The 23306-nt window shown below is 50.0% G+C and overlaps 1 pseudogene; it reads right to left on the bottom strand.

The window, feature by feature from the left end:
- Positions 1-202: 202 nt before the first annotated feature.
- LOC147119388 (uncharacterized) overlaps positions 203-23306 on the bottom strand; it is a 383928-nt pseudogene continuing 360824 nt past the window's right edge.

The raw sequence follows: 23306 nt of genomic DNA, 5'->3' as shown, positions 1-23306 counted from the left end.
CCATGGGATATTTTACATCCACCTGAGAGAGCAGACGGGATCTCAGTTTAACGTCTCTGGAATATTATCCAGAATATTAAATTCCACCCCAGTTATAGGGATATTAACATCAGCAGAAACAAACCCCAACTGTCAGAATGATCATGGTTCAGTCCTGGATGTGATTAACAGCAGCAACAACAGCAGAATCCAAACTCTGCAGTCACTTGTGAACTCGCTGGTGTGTCAGCAAGTGGGATGAATCAGTGAATCTCTTCCCACACACAGAGCAAGTGAACGGCCTCTCCCCAGTGTGAACATGCTGGTGTTTCAGTAGTTGGGATGAATGGGCGAATCCCTTCCCACACATGGAGCAGGTGAATGGCCTCTCCCCAGTGTGAACTCGCTGGTGTGTCAGCAGATCCTTTTTGCTTTTAACGCACTTCTCGCAGTCAGAACATTTAAAAGGTCTCTCATCAGTGTGAACAAGCTGGTGTTTAGTGAGCTGGGATGACTGAGTGAATCCCTTCCCACACACGGAACAGGTGAATGGCCTCTCCCCAGTGTGGGTGCGCTGGTGTACAGTGAGGTCAGATGATCGCCTAAACCCAGTCTCGCAGTGAGAGCACTTGAACGGTCTCTCTTCAGTGTGAACACGTTGATGGCATGTCAGTTCCCCAGAACTTTTGTAGCACTTCCCGCAGTCCAGGCATTTAAAAGGTCTCTTGTCAGTGTGAACTCGCTGGTGCTTCAGCAGGGCAGAGGAATGAGTGCATCCCTTCCCACACTCGGGGCAGGTGAACAGTGTCTCCCCGGTGTGACTGCGTCGATGAATTTCCAGCTCAAACAGCTAACTGAATCCCTTCCCACAGTCCCCACATTTACACGGTTTCTCCCCGGTGTGACTGCGCTTGTGTCTCGACAGGCCAGATGATCGGCTGAATCCTCGTCCACACAGAGAACAGGCATACGGTTTCTCCCCGCTGTGAACGGTGCTTTTTGCTTCCATGTTCAAAGGCCGATGAAATTCAGGTCCCGATTAATCAAGTGACTCTGTCAGATCTTGATGTGATGTTTTGTTTGAGTTTCCCGTCTTCAAATCCTCCCTTTCTAATATCCTGTAAAATGAATTTAAAACAGGAAAAAGAGAGCGTGAGAGAGAACACAGAAAAACCACAAAGGCAAGTTGTGAAATTGAGCTCAATGAATCTGGTCATTTGTGGGGTCGGCACCAGAAAAAACTGACCATGAAAGCTGCCGGATTGTCATAAAAACCCAACTGGTTCACTAATGTCTTTAAGGGAAGGGAACCTGCCACCTGGTCTGGGCCTACACACGACTCTGGCCTCTATGGGAGGAGAGAGAGGTGGGCGTGGGAGGGGTCAAAGGAGAGAGACTTTATACATCTGCAGCTTGACAACAACTTTGACAAAAACTCCCAAACCCGCAACCTCCAGCTCGTAGAAGGACAAAGGAAGCAGGTACATGGGAACACAATCACCACCAAGTTCCCCTCCAAGTCACTCACCATCCTGACTTGGACAAATATCACCGTTCATTGCTGAGTCAAAATCTGGTAACTCTTGGCATTGTGGGAGTATCTTCACCACACGGACTGCAGCGGTTCAAGAAGAAGGCCCACCATCACCTTCTCAACAGCACACTGGGGATTGGCAATATATGCTGGCCTTACTAGCGATGCCCATATTCCAAGAATTAATTTTAAAAATCTGTATATGTAAAACGGATTAAAAGCCTTTACAGAAATACTTGGTCCTAAAACAATAATCTTTTACATTGTAGGGACAGTGTCTGCTTAGCAATCTAAACTCCCCCAGAATCCACCTCCCTTGACAGTCTCACATTGGAAATTGTTGGGTCCTCCTGGGCTCAGAAGTACTGGGGGTTAAACCCAGCAGCTTCTCCTCCATCTCCACTCCAGCTCAAACTGAAGTAACAAAAAGACCTACACAGGCGACCAGGGACCTACCTTCCGTCAGCCTGCAATAAAACTCTTCCCCACAGCCACTGACTAATGGCGGCCGCAGCACCCACAATTCCCCGCGCCCCAGAAACCGCTCTGATTCTGATTGAGTTTTTTGATGAGGTAACAGAGAGGGTTGATGAGGGCAATGCGCTTAATGTGGTGTACATGGATTTCCAAAAGGCGTTCGACAAGTGCCACATAGCTTGCCAGCAAAGTTGAAGCCCATGAAATAAAAGGGACAGTGGCAGCATGGATACGAAATTGGCTAAGTGACAGAAAACAGAGAGTAGTGGTGAACGGTTGTTTTTTGGACTGGAGGAAGGTACACAGTGGTGTTCCCCAGGGGTCGGTACTAGGACCACTGCTTTTCTTGATATATATTAATGACTTAGACTTGGATGTACAGGGCACGATTTCAAAATTTGCACATGATACAAAACTTGGAAGTATAGTGAACGGTGGGGAGGATAGTGATAGATTTCAAGAGGACATAGATAGGCTGGTGGAATGGGCGGACACGTCGCAGATAAAATTTAATGCAGAAAAGTGCAAAGTGATACATTTTGGTAGGAAGAAGGAGGAGAGGTAATATAAACTAAAGGGTACAATTCTAAAGTGGGTGCATGAACAGAAAGACCTGGGGGTATGTGTGCACAAATCGTTGAAGGTGGCAGGGCAGGTTGAGAAAGCGGTTAAAAAAGCATACGGGATCCTGGGCTTTATAAATAGAGGCATAGAGTCAAAAAGCAAGGAAGTTATGATGAACCTTTATAAAACACTGGTTTGGTCTCAACTTTATGAAGGAAGCCAAGGCCTTAGAGAGGGTGCAGAAAAGATTTACAAGAATGGTTCCAGGGATAAGGGATGAGGGACTTCAGATACCTGGATAGACTGGAGAAGCTGGGGTGGTTCTCCTTAGAGCAGAGAAGGTTGAGAGGAGATTTGATGGAGGTGTTCAAAATCATGAGGGTTCTGGACAGAATAGATAGAGAGAAACTGTTCCCATTGGCGGAAGGGTCGAGAACCAGAGGATGCAGATTTAAGGTGATTGGCAGAAGAACCAAAGGCGACATGAGGAAAAACTTTTTTACGCAGCGAGTGGTTAGGATCTGGAATGTACTGCCTGAAAGGGTGGTGGAGGCAGATTCAATCACAGCTTTCAAAAGGGAATTGGATAAGTACCTGAAGTAAAGAAATTTGCAGGGTTACGGGGAAAGGGCGGGGAGTGGGACTCGCTGAAGTGATCTTGCAGAGAGCCGGCAAGGGCTGGATGGGCCGAATGGCCTCCTTCTGTGCTGTAACCATTCTATGATTCTATAAAATATTAGAAAGTTTGTTCCACAGAAGCACGGGGTTTATCTGCTTTTATTGATGAATTTAAAAAGTCTCTATTAAAACCTGAGCCAGTGTGTTGTGAGACAAAGGCCTAGAAATTCAGTATAGCCACTTTTGGGGCGGTAAAGTCGGGCGGCCGCTAAAGTTTGCGCCCGGCGCAAAGTCGCGCCCCCTTCGCCGATATTCAGTCGCATCGCCCCAAGAGGTTGCTGCTGCGCTAAAACAGGCGATGCACGACTATCTTTAGGCGCTAAGCCGGCGGTGCTGAGCGATACCCCCGAGGCTGGGCGCAGCGCAGGTGCGGCGAGTTCTTGATTGACGGCAGACACTCTGGCGCCGGTCAGCTCTTAAAGGGGGAGGGTGGATTTGTTTGCCTGCCATGCCCTGCACACTGCAGCCCTCAACCTAGGCCTGACCACTTCAGCTTCACCTGTACAACGCCCAGGACTATGGAGAAGGTCAGGGAGAGAGCGCAGCGCTTCAGCGACGGAGATCTGAGGGTGCTGGTTGGCGGAGTGGAGCGCAGGCGCCATGTTTTGTTCCCAGAAGGTGGCAAGAGGCCGCTGCCCAGCGCCTACCGGAAAGCCTGGAGGGAGGTGTCCAACAGGGTGTCTTCCAACAGCGTGGTTGCCAGGACTCCTATGCAATGCCGGAAGAAGTTCAACGACCTCACTCGGGTTGTCAGGGTGAGTACCCTTTCCAGTGTCCTCCTCATCCCTGCATGTGCACCTCACATTATGGACAAAGGGACCTGAAAGCCCTAATGGCCAGCCCTCATCCAGCAGCTATGGGCCTGGCATGAAAATCAATTGCACATTCAGCACTTTACACACTGTCCAAGCTATTCGACCATGGGAGGCATTGCAGACAAGATCAGGGCTACACACTGACCAAGCTATTCGACCATGGGAGGCATTGCAGACAAGATCAGGGCTACACACTGTCCAAGCTATTCGACCATGGGAGGCATTGCAGACAAGATCAGGGTTACACACTGTCCAAGCTATTCGACCATGGGAGGCAGTGCAGACAAGATCAGGGCTACACACTGTACTTAGAGGCCGTCCTTTCTCTTGCAGGCCAAGGTTGCGCACAACCGGCGCAACCGAACTGACACCAGCAGAGGCCGTCCTGACCTCAAAGAGCTCTCCGACCTCGACCAGCGTGTGGAGCGCATTATGGGAGGCCGGCTGATTGGCCCCGTCGCCAGTGGAGATGCCGACCCTGTTCTGGGCACCAATGGTAAGGGCATCACCTTTTGGACCTGTCTCGTTCCACTTGCGCATCAGATCAGCATCCTTTGCCACTGTCCGACCAATGCGGTGAATGGCACCACTCATGCCTCCCTCGCTGCCGCCCTGTCCTCACTCTAAAGCTACTCTTGTGCCTTCCTGCTTTCAGATGGTGAATCGCCAGGTGAGGAGGCGGGCCCTCAAGCTGCCACTGTCAGCCCTTCGGAAGACGAGGAGGAGGAAGAGGAAGCCGGCCCATCAGTGCCACCCTCAGCCGCGCCAGCCCATGGCGATGTAGGGGACACGTCTTCCCTGGAGGGGAGCCGGGGGGAAGGGTCGGAGGAGAGTGAAGCTCCGGGGCCCAGCGGCCTGCAGCAACGCGGGAGGGGTGGGGAAGCTCGGCGGACTTCTCCCCAGAGGGTAAGTGCGGCCTCCAGCCCTGCGACGGTCAGCGCAGAGGAGGTGCGCCTCCTAGAGGAAATGGCCGTCCAGGCTGAGCGCAGGCACACTGAGCTCATGGCTGCAGTGGCAAGGATGCCTGACTCCATAGAGTCACTGGCAAGCAGTGTGCAGGAATTCAGGGCAGCACAGGCCAGGAGTCTGCAACAATTCAGTGCAGCACCGGCCAGGAATCTGGAACTATTCAGTGCAGCACAGGCCAGGAGTCTGCAGGACATCGCGGCAGCACAGGCCAGGAGTCTGCAGGACTTCGCGGCAGCACAGTCGGCTTCTAGCCAAGTGCTCAGTCGTGCCGTCCATTCACTGGCTGGTGTCATGCGGACACAGACCAGGGCCACACGGCACTAACTGTTGCCACCCTCGCTGGATCAGCCAGGCATTGCCAGGGCACTCGCCGCGCAGCAGCAGCCCAGCAATCTGTCCTTCAGCTGGTTGCTGCGCATGCTGCAGTGCTGGCCCGTGCGAGTGCCAATGTGTCAGGCGACCAGCGAGCACCTGCGATCTGCCAGGTTGCCACCATTCCTGCAGCCGACACTGCCACTCCGCCATTGCAGCTGCCACGAGCTGCTGGACAGACTGCTGCCGCCCAGCCAGAGTTGGAGCAGTCAGCAGCCGGCCACTCCAAGGCCAGAGCTGGTGCAGGCCGACCCCCAAGGGCATCTGCCGTCTCGCCATCTGCCCCTCAGCAGCCTTCCCCCAGCCTTGCTGCAGCCACTGGGCTCCCATTGAGGAGGAGCAGCAGGGAGGGCAGGGGCCAGGCAAGGATGTGCAAGGCATCGCCCTCGCAGGGCAAAAAGTAGAGGTATGCACAAATGCCTGGTGCTTGTTGGAAGGCCGACACTGGTGCAGTTGTTTTTGTGTAAGTCCGAGACTGGTGTCTTGATTTCTTTATGTAAGGCCGAGACTGGTGTCTTTATTTCTTTATGTAAGGCCGAGACTGGTGTCTTTCTTTTTGTAAGGCCGAGACTGGTAGTTTTGTGTTTTTGGAGGGGGCTTCTCCACATGAGCATGTAATGTGGGAAGGGCAGAGGTTTTCAATAAATTATTGTTGTTAAATTGCAGTGTGCATGGTTTTTTGGTTAAGTCCTGGTTGCCCTGCTCGGCTGAGGGCTTGTGGAGTGGCTACATTCATCTGCTGACATTGGCACAAGCCAGTCCCTGAGAGGGGGCCTAGAACCGACGTTCAATAAGCCGGCGACGGGTGGCCCTTGCACTTTGTGCCTCCCTCCTGTGCTGGTCCTCCTCCTCCTCCTCCTCCTGCTCCTCCTGAGGTGGTCCTCCAATCTCTGGTGGCAGTGCCTGAGTCCTGCGGATAGCCAGGTTGTGCAGCATGCAGCAAACGACCATGAAATGGGAGACTCGCTCCGGCGAATACTGTAGGGCTCCACCGGAACGATCCAGACAGCGGAACTGTTGCTTCAGGACGCCGATTGTTTGGTCGATGATGTTCCTGGTCGCTTGATGGCTCTCGTTGTATCCCTCTTCAGCAGGGGTGCTGGGCGCATGGAGCGGGTTCATCAGCCAGGTACACAAAGGATAGCCTTTGTCCCCGATAAGCCATCCGCGTAGGTGAGGCTGGGCCTGGAACATGTCTGCCACAGAAGTCTGTTGCAGGATGAAGGCATCGTGGCTGCTGCCTGCAAAGCGGGCATTGACAGCTAGGATGAGCTGCCTGTGGTCACACACCAGCTGGACGTTCAGCGAATGGTAGCCCTTCCGGTTGCAGTAATCCTCGGCATTCTCCAGAGGTGCCCGCAAAGCCACATGCGTGCAGTCAATGGCGCCCTGCACCATGGGGAAGCCCGCGAATGCTGCAAAGCCCATTGCACGCTGTTGCTGCTTGGCAAGGGCCATGGAGAAGGAGATGAACTGACGTCTCCTTTTGAAAAGGGCATTGGTGACCTGGCGGATGCAGCAATGCACGGCGAACTGGGAGATGTTGGCAATGTCCCCAGTAGCGGATTGGAAGGAGCCGGTGGCATAGAAGTTGAGAGCCACCGTCACCTTCACTGCCACTGACAGAGACGTCCTGCTCCTCAGCTGTGGCTGCAGATCACCGCCAAGCAGCTGGCAGATCTCTGTGACCACGTCCCTTCTGAATCGCAGCCTCCGAACACACTGCTCCTCAGACATGTTGAGATAGGAGAACTGCTGGCGGTATACCCTGGGTGGGTAAGGCCTCCTTTGCCGGCGCCTGTTGCCCCCTCTCCATCTAGCCAGGGCTGCCACTCTCTCACGGCGTCTGTGAGCCCTTTGGATGTAATTGAGAAAGCCTGCATTGACACCCATTGCAGCCCCCATAATATGCTGGCAAACAATGAGATGTCAATGAAGGCAAAGACTACTGGAAATCTGTGGCCTGAAGCCAGAAGTACCTGTCCAAGTGTTGGGCCAAAGCAGAAAGCTATCTACCTTGGTCTCTCTCCAAAGATCCGTTTCGCAAGAGGGAGTGCTGCGAAATGGCAGCCTTTTATATTGCAGGAGGAGTGCGCTTTAATTTGCGCCCCCCGCGCCCCGCATCGGCTGAGCACCGTTCCACTTAACAGTCGCTAGGGCCGCCAGGCGCACAATGGGGCGTTGCCACTGAAGTTCCGGTTGGGGGCGCACAAAGGGCGTTGTACGAGGAAATGACGTCATGATCTGCGCGCGCAGCTGAGCGCGCGCAAAGACTTTGCGCCGCCGCTAAATCTCTAGTGAAGTTGGGGCGAGGCGCAGTTCTCGCTGCGCCCGGGCGCAACCCGCCTAGCGCCCGACATCTACTCCTCCTAAGGCGCTAACGGCTGGCGCAACCAACTGAATTTCTAGGCCAAAGAGCCTTGTGTCCAATAAGGGGAATAAAGGCCCACAGCCTCCCCTGGCCCCGGGCCCTGAACAAGGGACTGGAGAAACTCGCTGCCCTGCGGATCAGACAATCAGCCGGCGCTAGTCCCGCCCCTCGGACTCCCCGATTGGTTGGAGGACCCACCGCCGGCTCGCTGCTCCAGCCCCGCCCCGCTCTCTCCCTATTGGTCGGAAGCTCCCGTCAATCAGGCCTTGGCACGGGTCACGTGCCCCGAGCAGATCACGTTAGCTGTCCAATTGACGCCGCTCGGTCCGGGGCCTCGCGGACTCTCAGGTTTTTCTATTTCTCTTTATTCTCTCCCGATCCACCCCTCCCCCCATCCTGCGTGATTCTCCACCCAATCGGAGCGGAGAAAACTCACTTTGCGTCACCGATCGCGACTCTGTAACCAACACCAAGGCCTTTCCTGGAATGCCCCGCGCCGACTCCGTCCGACAGGATCCGAGTGCGCAGGTGCAGCTCCAAGTGGGGGAGGGGGGTTGGTGTCCTCTGGGCATGCGCGGTTGTTACCCTCGGTGACCGGGAGGGGTCGCTGTGCCGGACTCGGCACAAACCGCCATCCCGCGTAAGCATGCGCGGACTCTCGGTTGTCAATCAACCAAGAGCCAGAAGAGGTCGCTGGTGAGACCAGTGAAGAAAGAAAGATTTGCATTTATATAGCGCCTTTCACCACCACCGGACATCCCAAAGCGCTTTACATTCAATGAAGTACTTTTGAAATGTAGTCACTGTTGTAATGTAGGAAACGCGGAAGTCAATAATCGCACAGCAAGCTCCCACAAACAGCAATGTGATAATGACCAGATAATCTATCTTTTTGTTATGTTAATTGAGGCATATACATTGGCTACGACACCGGGGATAACTCCCCTGCTCTTTCCCACATTATAACAGTGACTACACTCCAAAAGTACCTCATTGGATGTAAAGCACTTCAAGACGTCTGCTGGTATTGAAAGCACTGTATAAATGCAAGCCTATCTTTCTCGAAATAGTGTCATGGGATCTTTTACATCCACCTGAGAGAGCAGACAGGGCCTCAGTTTAATGTCTCATCCGAAAGACGGCGCCTCCGACAATGCAGCACTCCCTCAGCACTGCACTGGAGTGTCAGCCTAGATTTTTGTGCTCAAGTCTCTGGAGTGGGACTTGACCCCACAACTTTCTGACTCAGAGGCGAGAGTGCTACCCACTGAGTCACTGGCTGACACTAAAGAACAAGCAGTTCTGACGACAGGTCATCGACCTGAAGCGTTAACTTTGTTTCTCTCTCCACAGATGCTGCCTGACCTGCTGAGTATTTCCAGCATTTTCTGTTTTTATTAAAGAAACGAGGGAGTGATTGCTGACAGGAAGAATGTTGGGTCGTCCTGCACATGCGCACCTCCCTGGCGGCTGAGGTAAAACACCGACTCGCCCCCACCTGAGCCGTGCACATGTACCAGATATTGCGGCTCCGCATGCGGCCCGATGTTCCAACTGCGGGGTTTTGTGCGCTGAGCATGTGCGTTGCGGACCGATTAGGACGGGCGATTGTGGAGCAGGAGGGAGAGCACGGGGGCCATGAGCACATGCGCGGGACTCAGTGTCAACAGAGCGCTTTCTGCAGTGCCGGGGCTTGTGGGTATTACAGCCGCCATTACTGCTGATCCTTTCAACCAACCTGTGCAGCAGCTGGGGCCTGAAAATCAGCTTCACTGCCCCTAGGGTCGGAAAGGGGAAAATTAAACAAAAGTTTGCCTCTGATCCTTTTCTGATCTCAATTTACAGGTTTATAGAAGTGGACAGTTACAGGCGGGAAGCTCAGACCAAACATCACGTCAAGATCTGACAGAGTCACTCGATTCATCAGGACCTGACTATCATCAGCCTTTGCACATGGAAGGAGAAAGCAGCGATCGCAGCGATGACAAACCGCACACGTGTTCGGTGTGTGGACATGGATTCAGCCGATCGCCTGTCCTGGCGAGACACGTACACCATCACACCGGGGAGAAACCGGGTAAAGGTGGGGATGGCGGGAAGGGATTCAGTTTCCCATCTGCATTGGAAGTTCAACGGCGCAGTCGCACCAGGGACAGTCCGTTCACCTGCTCCGAGTGTGGAAAGGGATTTGTTCGTTCATCCCACCTGCAAACACACCAGCGAGTTCACACTGGGGAGAGGCCGTTTCAGTGTTCTGACTGTGGGAAGAGCTTTAAAAGCCCCGGGGAACTGAAGAAACACCAGTGAGCTCACACTGGGGAGAGACCATTTCAGTGTCCTAACTGTGGGAAGAGCTTTAAAAGCACCAGGGATCTGGTGCGACACCAGCTTGTTCACACTGATGAGAGACCATTTCAGTGTTCTGATTGTGGGAAGAGCTTTAAAAGCCCCGAGGATCTGAAGCATCACCAGCGAGTTCACACTGATGAGAGACCCTTTAAATGTTCTGACTGTGGGAAGAGTTTTAAAAGCTCCCGGGAGCTGAAGAGACACCAACACCTACACACTGGGGAGATGCCGTTCACCTGCTCCGTGTGTGGGAAAGGATTCGCTGATTCATCCAACCTGCATGCACATCAGCGAGTTCACACTGGAGAGAGACCATTCACCTGCTCCGTGTGTGGGAAGGAATTCACTCAGTCATCCAACCTGCTGGTACATAAGCGAGTTCACACTGATGAGAGACCATTTCACTGTCCTGACAGTGGGAAGAGCTTTAAAAGCTCCGGGGAGCTGAAGAGACATTGGCTCCTCCACACTGGGGAGAGACCGTTCACCTGCTCCATGTGTGGGAAAGGATTCGCTGAATCATCGAACCTCCTATCACACCAGCTTCTTCACACTGACGAGAGACCCTTTAAATGTTCTGACTGTGGGAAGAGATTTAAAAGCTCCGGGGATCTGATGAGACACCGGCTCCTCCATACTGGAGAGAGACCATTCACCTGCTCTGTGTGTGGGAAAGGATTCACTCATTCATCCACCCTCCTGTCACACCAGCTTGTTCACACTGACGAGAGACCCTTTAAATGTTCTGACTGTGGGAAGAGCTTTAAAAGCTCTAAGATCCTTAAGAGACACCAGCGACTTCACACTGATCATAGAATCTAACAGCACAGAAGGAGGTGATTCGGCCCATCGTGTCTGTGCCGGCTCTTTGAAAGAGCTGTCCAATTTAGTCCCAAACCCCAGCTTTATCCCCAGAACTCTGCAAACTAGTCCTCTTCAAGTACATGTCCAATTACCGTTTGAAAGTTCCTGTGGAACCTGATTCCAGCATCCTTTCAGATGGTGCGTTCCAGATCTTAACAACCCTCTGTGTGAAAACAATTCTCCGCATTTCCCTCTAGTTCTTTTAGCAACCATTTTAAATCTGTGACATTTGGTTACCGACCCACTTGCCAGAGTGAACAGTTTCTCCCTACTTGCTCGATCAAAACCCCCTCATCATTTTGAACACCTCTATTAGGTCTCCACTTAACCTTCTCTGCTCTAAGGGAACAATCCCAGCTTCTCCAATCTCTCCACATAACTGAAGTCCCTCATCCCTGGTACCATCCTGGTCAACCTCCTCTGTACCCTCTCCAAGGCCTTGACATCCTTCCTAAAGTGTGGTGCCCAGAACTGTACACAAGACTCCAGCTGAGGCCAAAACCCTGCAGCTGTACAAAACCCTGGTTAGACCACACCTGGAGTACTGTGAGCAGTTCTGGGCACCACACCTTAGGAAGGATATATTGGCCTTGGAGGGAGTGCAGCGTAGGTTTACCAGAATGATACCCGGACTTCAAGGGTTAAGTTACGAGGAGAGATTACACAAATTAGGGTTGTATTCCCTGGAATTTAGAAGGTTAAGGTGTGATCTGATCGATGTTTTCAGGATATTATGGGGAACAGATAGGGTAGATAGAGAGAAACTATTTCCGCTGGTTGGGGATTCTAGGACTGGGGGCATAGTCTAAAAATTAGAGCCAGACCTTTCAGGAGTGAAATTAGGAAACACTTCTACACACAAAGGGTGGTAGAAGTTTGGAACTCTCTTCCGCAAACGACAACTGATGCGAGATCAATTGTTAATTTTAAATCTGAGATTGAAGGTTTTTGTTACCCAAAGGTATTAAGGGATATGGGCCAAAGGCGGGTGTATGGAGTTAGGTCGCAGATCAGCCATGATCTCATTGAATGGCGGAACAGGCTCGAGGGGCTGAATGGCCTCCTCCTGTTCCTATGTTCCTAACTAGTGATTTCTAAAGTGTAAAGTCTGTGGGTTGTGCAGTTAATAAATACACAGACTTCAGAAGTAACAAACAAACAGGTCTTTACTATTCGAAGGTCCGGGCGAATCTGCCCCAGCAATCATGCCACAACACTTATATACTGGTGTGGTCACTATCGGTATTACAGTATACAGAAGCCAAACAAATAGTGCCACCCGAAAGTAGTCCTCTTAAAGGTGAACGGTTACATTCAATAGTTCCCTTAAAGGTAGACGGGTACATACACTACAATCCTCCCTTTTTAGCTTATTACTTACTAAGTCCATAGTGAACATACATTCTAACATATATACAGGTTTATGTAAGACAGTTCATAGATTCAGTCTTTCCGGGGGTTTCCGGATTCTGTCAGGATAACGCCGCAGTGGTGTCGTCATTTCAGGCGGGCTAGGAGGTGCTTCTGGCAAGGCTGATTTGGCTTGAAAAGCCGTGTCAGGTTCAGCAGACTCCAGTATCACTAGATCGGAAGTAGGTGTTCTGGGTATCTCAGTTTCAACATCACCCGGATAAGGTGGTGAAGTCGGTGGCCCATTTGTGGCGGACCCTATGATTTGGTCAACATGGCGCCTTATTATATTGTCTCCAATGTCCACGGTGTACATCAATGGCCCCAGCCTTTTCCCAATAGTTCCAGGCTGCCATTTCTCAGTACGGTAGTCCCGGGCCAAAACTCGTTGACCGATCTGGAAAGATCTAGTGACCCTGTCGTTCATGCCCTGGAATTGCCGGTTCTCTACGTCTCTTCTGACGTTTGGTTTTAGTAAATCCAGCCGGCATCTTAGGCATCTATTACAGAACATCATTGCGGGAGTTTGATTTGTGACCGCATGTGTCGCATTTCGGTATGCCAACAAAAAGCTATCCACCTTATGTTGCATACTTATATTTTCATTACTCATGGCCTTTACGGCCTTCTTGAAGGTCTGGACAAACCTTTCAGCCAATCCATTTGAGGCGGGATGGTATGGGGCTGACGTGTAATGTTTAACCCCATTGCTCTTTAAGAATTTCTTGAATTCTTCGGACACAAATTGTGGTCCATTATCAGAACAGATCTGTTCCAGCAGGCCATTCCGAGCAAACATAGTCCTTAACACTGCGATGGTTTTTTCCGTCGTGGTGGTGGTCATCTTAATTACTTCCGGCCACTTGGAGTGGGCATCCACCGCTATTAGAAACATCGAATCCATAAATGGACCAGCAAAGTCGATGTGTACTCTTTGCCAAGGCGATGAGGGCCACTCCCATGGATGCAGAGGAGCCTGGGGTGGCGCGTTCTGAACCCTCTGACATCCTAGGCAGTTCTTCGTGATCTCCTCTGTGTCTCTATCAATGCCTGGCCACCACACAAACGCTCTTGCTAGATTTTTCATCTTTACTCCCCCCAGATGTCCTTCGTGCAGCTCCTTTAGCACCTTCTTTTGGAGTTTGGGTGGAATCACCACTCTAGATCCACACATCAGGGTTCCTCGACACACTGACAGTTGTTCTTTCCTCTGTGCAAATGCTTGCAGTGTTGGTTCGCTCTGTGCTGGCCATCCCTCCACCGTTACATCATAGACTCGTGAAAGAGTCGGGTCATTCCTTGTCTCATTCTCAATCATTGAGTTTGTTATCGGTAGACACTCCACTATGGATGAGTGGAACAACTCTACTGGGTCCACTATACTCGCTTCTTCTACCATCGGCAATGGCAAGCGTGACAACCCAACAGCATTTCCATGCTGTTTAGACCTTTTGTGCTCAATTTCGTATTGGTGTGCCCCAAGTAACACGGACCACCTTTGTAACCTTTGTGCTGTCATGGTGGAAACGGCCTTATTTGGGTTGAATATGGACACCAACGGCTGGTGGTCTGTCAGCAATGTGAACTTTTTACATTGTAGGTAATGGTTGAATTTCTTCACGCCCCACACAAGACTGAGGGCCTCCCTATCTATTTGGGCGTAATTTCGCTCCGCGGGTGTCAATGATCGGGACGCGAAAGCCACTGGCCTTTCCGAGCCATTTGGTAGCCTATGCGAGAGTACTGCCCCAATTCCGTACGGGGAAGCATCGCAAGCTAGACGAAGGGGTAATGCTGGGTTGAAATGAGCCAACACTTCTTCAGAGGTAATCAACTCCTTGCTTCTGCGAAAAGCCTTTTTGCATTCCTCACTCCACTTCCATGGTGTTTCTTTCCGCAACAGGTCATTCAGCGGATGCAGTACCATGGATAAATTTGGCAGAAACTTGTGATAGTAATTAATCAACCCCAAGAATGATCTTAACTGTGATACGTTTCCTGGGGCGGGGGCCTTCACAACCGCTTCTATCTTTTCGGGTGACTTATGCAGTCTCTCTCGGTCAATGACATGACCGCAGTATGAGATCCGTTTTTGGAAGAACTCACACTTCTTGCGATTAACCCGAAGGCCATACTCCTTCAACCTGGTGAGTACCAGTTTCAAATTCGTGAGGTGTTCTTCCTCATCTTTTCCCGTGATTAAAATGTCATCTAAGTAGCACTGTGTGCTTGGAATTCCTTGTAACACCTGTTCCATGGCTCTCTGCCAAATTGCTGGCGCCGAAGCTACCCCAAAGACCAGTCTATTGTAGCGATACAAGCCTCTGTGAGTGTTGATGGTGAGGTACTGGCGTGACTCTTCCTCGACCTCCATCTGTAGATATGCTTGAGCCAGATCTATTTTCGTGAAATGTTTCCCTCCAGCCAACGAAGCAAAGATATCTTCAATCCGCGGAAGCGGGTATTGTACCGTGTGAAGCACCGGATTCACAGTAACCTTGAAATCTCCGCAGATACGGACCTTCCCCGGTCCCCCAGGCTTATTACTCGGTGAGGACTTCATGACGGGAACAATGGGCGTGGCCCACTCACTCCAGTCCACTTTTGGCAGAACCCCTGATCGTTCAAGTTCTTCCAGTTCTGCCTCCACAGCTGGTCGTATTGCGTAAGGAACTGATCTGGCCTTAAAAAACTTTGGGCTTGCATTTTCTGCAATCTTAACCTTTGCTTTAATACCTCGCAGCGTTCCCAGTCCTTGCTGGAATACCTCCTTAGCTTCGTCCAATATTCTGGACAACCGTTCAGGTTTGACATCCTCTTTTTCGGAATCCACCGTCATGGTGTTTAGGGACTGCCAGTCCAATTTTATTTTTCGGATCCACTCCCGTCCCAGAAGTGGTGGTCCTCCCTCAGGCAATACATACAGGCCCAACCGGTGATGATCTTTAACCTTGTATCTCACCTTGACTTCTATCATTCCGATGGGGAATACTTTGTGCCCCGTGTATGTCTGTAGTACTAGTTGCGTATCCCGTAGTGGAATATGCTTGAAAAATTTCTTATAGTCATGCTTATTCATGACCGTCAACGCCGATCCGGTGTCCACTTCCATTTTTACTTGGACCTTTGCAATCTGTAGCGTTATCCAGATAGTTTGTCGGTCAGCTTCATTGCTCACGTTGTGAATTCTCAGACTGTCCAGTCCTTTGCATTTGGAGTGTGAGACCGACTTCTGTTCCCTCAGACTCTTCTTAGTCACCTCTTGTACCTTTCCGTACCATTTTTGTGGTGACTTCTTATTGTTGTACGTTGCTCCTGACCGGCATACCTTAGCTATGTGCCCGATCTTGCCACATTTCCTGCATTCTTGGTTTTTACCCCAGCATTGATTCTGGTCGTGTGTTGTCTTCCCACAACGGTAGCATTTTGTTGTGCTCGAAGTAATTTGGTCCACCCCTAGTGCCGCCGCCTTTAGCTGCATTTCCGCCGTTCCTTTCGCTGCAGCTTCATGCGATGCAGCTATGAGGACAGCCCTGTCCAGTGTGAGGTCATTTTCTTCCAATAGTCGCATCTGCGTTCCTTCTTTGGACAATCCGCATACGAACTTGTCACGCAGTGCCTCTGTCAGATTCCCTCCAAACTGGCAGTATTTCGCTATCCTACGCAGTTCGACCAAGTATTCCGCATTGCTTTCGTCTTTCCTCTGCGTTCTTGCGTAGAATTTGAATCGTTCAGCCAGCATCAACGGTGTGGGGTTCAAGTGATCCTTCAGCGCTGCTACAATATCATCGAAAGTCTGATCTGCCGGTTTAGCTGGTGAGAGAAGATTCTTCAACACCCCGAATGTTTTCGCACCCATCATGTTAAGTAAGGTTAAAGCTTTTTCCTCCTTAGCTATTTTGTTAGCCTTACAATGTATCTCAATATGTTCTACGTACGTGGCCCAGTCTTCTATCTCCGAATTGAACTCGTTGATGTCCGCCCGCTTAGGCATCTTTCTTTCCTTGGGTACAACACAAGTATTTCTTCAAGTATTCTTATTTATTTGTTTATTTCTAAGATGGCGGTTTTCCCGCGAAAATGGCGGTTTCCCGCTCTTTCCTTCTCGCCCCGCCCACTTCAATCGTCTTCCCCGCCTAATGGCGGCTTCCCGCGTTTCTTCCCTGGTGGAAGGGGTACGCTTTCCCCACAGCGGACAGGTTCAGCCGCTGGGCTGGCTTCCGCACAGCTCCCCTTACTCGGCTCTGTCTTTTCCTCCCGCCCGCACGGCTCTACCGGCGCTGGGTACACCCCGTTAACGGAGGACAGTTCAGCTGCTGGACTGGCTCTCGCGCAGTCTCTCACCCCGTTTTTGGCTGTGTCTCTCTCCCACTCCCGCACGTTCGGTTTTGCCGGCTCTGAGTACCCCGTTGGTGGAGAACAGCTCAGCCGCTGGACTGGCTCCTCGCAGTCTCTCTCTCCGCACCCGGCTCTCACCCGCACGGTTCCCATTCGCCTCCCCAGCCCTCTCGCAGACCGGTGTTTCCCTCCCCGGCTGCGGCTGGGTTTATCTTCCCGCGCCTACTCGCAGGCTCAGCGCTTCGTGGCTGCGGTCGCTGCCCGGAGTTTTCCCGCCGATCGCGGTCCGGCTGTCACCCGACGCCGTTGGACCCGACTTTTGGCCGGCACAGCTCCCCCTCGACCGAGGTCGAGTGCTCTGCCCTTATCCTCCGGATACTTCTACACCTTCCCCTACTCACAGTTTCGTCGGCCGCCTTGTTTCTTGCTGGTCGGCTCACTCCGCACCGTGGCAGAAGGGTAGTCAGTGCCTGTTGCTGATACAGCTTTTGTTGTTAGTCTTCCTGCTTCCTGTTGTTGCAGCCTCGTGTTTTCTTTTGGTAGCACGACGAGGGCGGTTGTCTCTCTTCGACGCTCTTCATTGCTTTTGGTAGTCTTGCCGCAGGGTACGATCGGACTCGTCGCCACTGTAAAGTCTGTGGGTTGTGCAGTTAATAAATACACAGACTTCAGAAGTAACAAACAAACAGGTCTTTACTATTCGAAGGTCCGGGCGAATCTGCCCCAGCAATCATGCCACAACATTTATATACTGGTGTGGTCACTATCGGTATTACAGTATACAGAAGCCAAACAAATAGTGCCACCCGAAAGTAGTCCTCTTAAAGGTGAACGGTTACATTCAATAGTTCCCTTAAAGGTAGACGGGTACATACACTACATAAAGGTTTAGTGTAACTTCCTTGTTTTTGTATTCAATGGCCCTATTTACAAAGCCAAGTATCCCATACGCTTTCTGAACCGCCTCATCAACTTGCCGCGGCACTTTCAAAGATTTGTGAATATGGACCCCCAGGTCCCTCTGCTTTTGCACCCCCTCAAAATAGTCCCATTTAGATTATACGGCCTCTCCCTGTTGTTTCTCCTAAAGTGCATCACTTCACACTTATCCTCATTTAATTTCATCTGCCTTGTGTCTGCTCATTTCACAGTCCGTCTCTGTCCTTCTGAAGTCTGCTACTACTGTGCTCACTATTTACTATGTTGCCAAGTTTTGTATCATCCGTAAACTTCGAAATTGTACACCTATACCCAAGTCCAGGTCAGTTATATATAACAAGAAAAGCAATGGTCCTAATCCCGACCCCTGGGGGAACCCACTGCATACTTCCCTCCAGTCAGAAAAACATCCCTCAGCACTGCTCACTGTCTCCTCTCCCTTAGTTAATTATATACCCAAATTACCATCAGCCCTTTAATTCCCTGTGCTTCTATTCCCCGAGTAAGTCTCTTATGTGGTACTTTACCAAATGCCTTTTAAAAGTCCATATATACAACATCTGCTGCACTACCTTCATCAACCCTCTGTTACTTCATCAAAGAACTCAATCAGGTTAGTCAGACACAATTTACCTTTAACAAATCCATACTGGCTGCCCCTTATTAACCCATGCTTCTCCAAGTGAGAATTAATTTTGTCGTTGACAGGTCTCTAGTCGTTCACCCATCACTGACATTAGACTGATTGGCCTATAGTTACCAGATTTATCCCTCTCCCCTTTTTTAAACAGGGTGTAATATTTGCAATCCTCCAGTCTTCTGGCACCACTGCCATATATCTGAGGGAGATTGAAAGGTTGTGGTCGGAGCTTCTGCTATCTCCACTCTAGCTTCCCTCAGCAATCTAGGATGCATCCCATCTGGACCGGGTGACTTGTTAACTTTGAGTGATGACAACCTATTTAGCACCTCCTTTCTATCTATTTTTATCCAATTTCTCTACTCCCCCCTCCTCTACTGCGACATTAACTTCATCCTCTTCTTTTGTGAAGACAGATGCTAAGTACTCATTCAGTACCTCAGCCACGCCCTCTGCCTCCGTATGATGAGCTCCTATTTGGTCCCTAATCGGCCCCACCATTCCTTTAACTATCCTTTTACTTTTCAGATGTTTATAGAAGATTTTTGGGTTCTCTTTTATGTTACCTGCTAATCTTTTCTCATATTGTCTCTTTGCCCTTCTTATATCCTGTTTCAATTTCCCCCGCACTCTCTGTATTCTGCCTGGTTTTTGACTGTATTCTGTACCTGACATTTGTCATAAACCTCCTATTTCTGTTTTATTCTAACCTCGATATCCTTTGTCATCGGGAGCTCTAGCTTTGGATGGCCCATCTTTCCTCCTTATGGGAATATGCTTGGTTTGTACCCGAACTATCTCAGCCTTGAAGGCCTGCCATTGGTCATTCACTGTTTTCCTGGACAATCTTTGTTTCCAGTCCACCTGTGCTTGATCCCTTCTCAAATCACTGAAATTGGCTCTCTTCCAGCTGGGTATTTTCACCGTTGATTTTTCTTTGTCCCTTTCCTTAACTACTTTAAACCTAATGATATTGTGATCACTGTTAACCAGATCCCTCCTGCCCCAGAACTGATGAGAGACCCTTTAAATGTTCTGACTGTGCAAAGAGGTTTCAGAGGTCATCCAACCTGCTGAGTCACCAGCGAGTTCACACAGATCTTCAAAGAAAGGAAGATGTTTTAGAAAGGCTGGTGGCACTAAAAGTTCGCAGCCATCTCAGAGTAGTGTCCCTTTAATTACAATCTCACAGAACAAGGAGAATCACTGTTCCTTTAACTACCACAAATCCCTGTGGAGGAGAGGGAGAGATACAGTTTGTCCCAGTAACTGTCGCAGAACGGAATAAGCGACCCTGTCCCATAAGGACTTGACCCTCCCCACTCCCTGCTTTTCCTCAAGTGTCTCATCCTTAAAATTCTCATCCTTGTTTTCAAATCCCTCCGTGGCCTCGCCCCTCCCTATCTCTGTAATCTCTTCGAGCTCCACAACCCCCCCCCCCCCCCGCGAGATATCTGCGCTCCTCTAATTCTGGCCTCTTGAGCATCCCCGATTTTAATCACTCCAGCATTGGCAGCCGTGCCTTCAGTTGCCTGGGCCCTAAGCTCTGGAATTCCTTCCCCAAACCTCTCCATCTCTCTACCTCTCTCTCCTTCTTTAAGTTGCTCCTTAAGACCTACTTCTTTGACCAAGCTTTTGGTCATCTGCCCGAATATCTTCTTATGTGGCTTGGTGTCAAATTTTGTTTTATAACGCTCCTGTGAAGAGCCTTGGGACGTTTTACTACATTAAAGGCGCTTTATAAATACAAGTGATTGTTGTTGTTTCCTGAAACTAATAATAAATTCCCCAGAGGAAAAGAAACTTGACCTTTTACTCCCAAATATTAAAAAGTTTGTTCTACAGAAGCACGGGGTTTATCTGCTTTTATTCATTAATTTAAAAAGTCTCTATTGAAACCTGAGCCAGTGTGTTGTGAGACAAAGAGCCTTGTGTCCAATAAGGGGAATAAAGGCCCACAGCCTCCCCTGGCCCCGGGCCCTGAACAAGGGACTGGAGAAACTCGCTGCCCTGCGGATCAGACAATCAGCCGGCGCTAGTCCCGCCCCTCGGGCTCCCCGATTGATTGGAGGACCCGCCGGCGGCTCGCTCCTCCAGCCCCGCCCCGCTCGCTCCCTATTGGTCGGAAGCTCCCGTCAATCAGGCCATGGGCCCGGGTCACGTGTCCCTCACCGACTTTACAAAGAAAGCTGCGTGCAGTCGCCGGGCGGAGATGCATGTCGGCGGGAGCGGGGTCAGGAGATTAATAAACTGCGGTTTGCCGGACAGATGAACGAACACATAGGCATGCACGCAGATAGAAATGGCACACATGTACGCAGTCATGCACATGGAACTTACGCTTGAGCGAACGAACGGACGAATGGAGGAATGAATGACTGAATGATTGAACAATGCCAGTTGGACTGGCGTGTACGGATTCTTGGTTTATTAAATAATTGCAGTTTGTACTGTAAACATTATTGATTTACCTGTAAAATTTATTGTTGTATTTATATCGTTGACCATAATTGGTCAATGAATGTAATGGATTTACAATGTAACTGCTGAGTTGTAGAAGTGCTGTTGTACTTGAATGTTAAAATTTTTTAAAAAGGACAACAGGTTATACCAAGCAGAAATGAAGAGTTACTAGATTGCCAGTAGGACTGGTATGTATTGTTTTTTACTATGGGTACCTGTATTGTTGACATTGGTTTGGTCTGGAAAGATTTATTATTGAATTTGTACTGTTAATCCTAAAGCTGTTTCTTCTAAGGCTTAGCCTTATTGTGGTTAATGAATGTAATGGATTTATCATGTAATTGATGAATTGTAACAAGTACTACCAGATTTAAATAAAAGATTAATGAACTCCAAAAGAAAAAAAAACTGCGGTTAGGCCGCGCCGCAGGGTTTATAAAGTTGGAGAATGGCCTGAGGCCCGAATGAGATCCAGCGGCCGAATGTATTCTGCCGGACGGCAGCGGTGAGGCTTTTTCTCGGTGACAGGCCCGGGTTAGGTGCCGCCATCTTGGTGGAGGAAAGACAGGCATATATGTATATGTCTAAGTCAGGATGGTGTGTGACTTGCAGATGATGGTGTTCCCATGGAGCTGCTACTCTTTTCCTTCTAGGCGGTAGAAGTCGTGGGACAGGTAGGGTGGCAGGTTCCCTTCCATAAGAACACAAGAATTAGGAGCAGGAGTGGGCCATACGGCCCCTCGAGCCTGCTCCACCATTCAATGAGATCATGGCTGATCTCCGAGCTCAGCTTCACTTTCCCGCCCGATCCCCATATCCCTGAGGGACATCAGTGAACCAGTTGGGATTTTACGACAATCCAGCAGCTTTCATCGTTACTTTTTTTCTAGTACTGGCCCCACAAATTCCCAGATTCATTGAGCTCAATTTCACAACCTATCTTTGTGTTTTTGTGGGTTCTCTCACGCTCCCTTTTTCTTGTTTTATATTCATTTTACAGGGTATTCGAATGGGAGGATTTGTAGACAAGATATTTAACTCAAACATCACATCAAGATCTGACAGAGTCACTCTATTCATCGGGACCTGAATATCATCAAACATAACATGGAAGCAAAAAGCACCATTCACAGTGGGGAGAAACCATACACGTGTTCTGTGTGTGGACGAGGATTCAGTCGATCCTCTGGCCTGGCGAAACACAAGCGCAGTCACACCGGGGAGAAACGTGGAAATGTGGGGACTGTGGGAAAGGATTTGATTACCCGTATCAGCTGGAAACTCATCAACGCAGTCACACCGGGGAGAGACTGTTCACCTGCTCAGTGTGTGGAAATGGATTCACTCAGTCAAGTGACCTGCTGACACACCAGCGAATTCACACTGGGGAGAGGGCGTTCACCTGCTCCGTGTGTGGGAAGGGACTCACTCAGTCATCCCAGCTGCTGAGACACCAACTTGTTCACACAAACATGAGACCTTTTAAGTGTTCTGACTGTGAGAAAAGCTTTAAAAGCAAAAGGGATCTGCTGACACACCAGCGAATTCATTCTGGGGAGAGGCCGTTCACCTGCTCTGAGTGTGGAAAAGGATTCACAAATTCAACCATCCTTCTGACACACCAGCGATTTCACACTGGGGAGAGGTTGTTCACCTGCTCCGTGTATGGGAAGGGATTCACAAATTCATCCCACCTACTGACACACCAGCAAGTTCACACCAGGGAGAGGCTGTTCAACTGCTCAGTGTGTGGGAAGGGATTCACTCAGAACTCCAGCCTGCTGACACACCAGCGAGTTCACACCGGGGAGAGTCTGTTCACCTGCTCAGTGTGTGGTAAGAGATTCACTCAGAACTGCAGCCTGTTGGCACACCAGCGAGTTCACTCTAGGGAGAGGCCATTCACCTGCTCAGTGTGCGGGAAGGGATTCACTCAGAGCTCCAACCTGCTGAGACACCAGCGCACTCACACTGGGGAGAGGCCATTCACCTGCTCCGTGTGTGGGAAGGGATTCACTCAGTCATACAATCTGCTGACACACCAGCAAGTTCACAAGTGACTGCAGGGGTTGGATTCTACTGTTATTGCTGCTGTTAATCACATCCAGGACTGAACCATGTTCACTCTGACAGTTGGGTTCACTCCGGCTGTTGAACTCCACCAGTGACCAAAACTCCCTGGACTCAGCAAAGGTCCCGGCAGACTGGAAAACTGCTAATGTAACACCCTTATTTAAAAAGGGCAGTAGACAGAAGGCTGGAAACTATAGACCGGTTAGCCTAACATCTGTGGTAGGTAAAATTTTGGAGTCCATTATTGAGGAGACAGTAACAGGACATTTGGATAATCATAATTTAATAGGACAAAGTCAGCATGGTTTTATGAAGGGGAAGTCATGTTTGACAAATTTGCTGGAGTTCTTTGAGGAAGTAACATACAGGGTGGGTAAAGGGCAACCAGTGGACGTAGTGTATTTAGACTTCCAAAAGGCATTTGACAAGGTGCCACACAAAAGATTATTGCTTAAGATAAAAAAATCACGG

The sequence above is a fragment of the Somniosus microcephalus genome, chromosome 4 (assembly GCF_052327205.1).
Source record: "Somniosus microcephalus isolate GS21.2 chromosome 4, FLI_Smic_1.0, whole genome shotgun sequence".
Lineage (NCBI taxonomy): Eukaryota > Metazoa > Chordata > Chondrichthyes > Squaliformes > Somniosidae > Somniosus > Somniosus microcephalus.
This window is presented reverse-complemented; position numbering and strand designations above follow the sequence as displayed.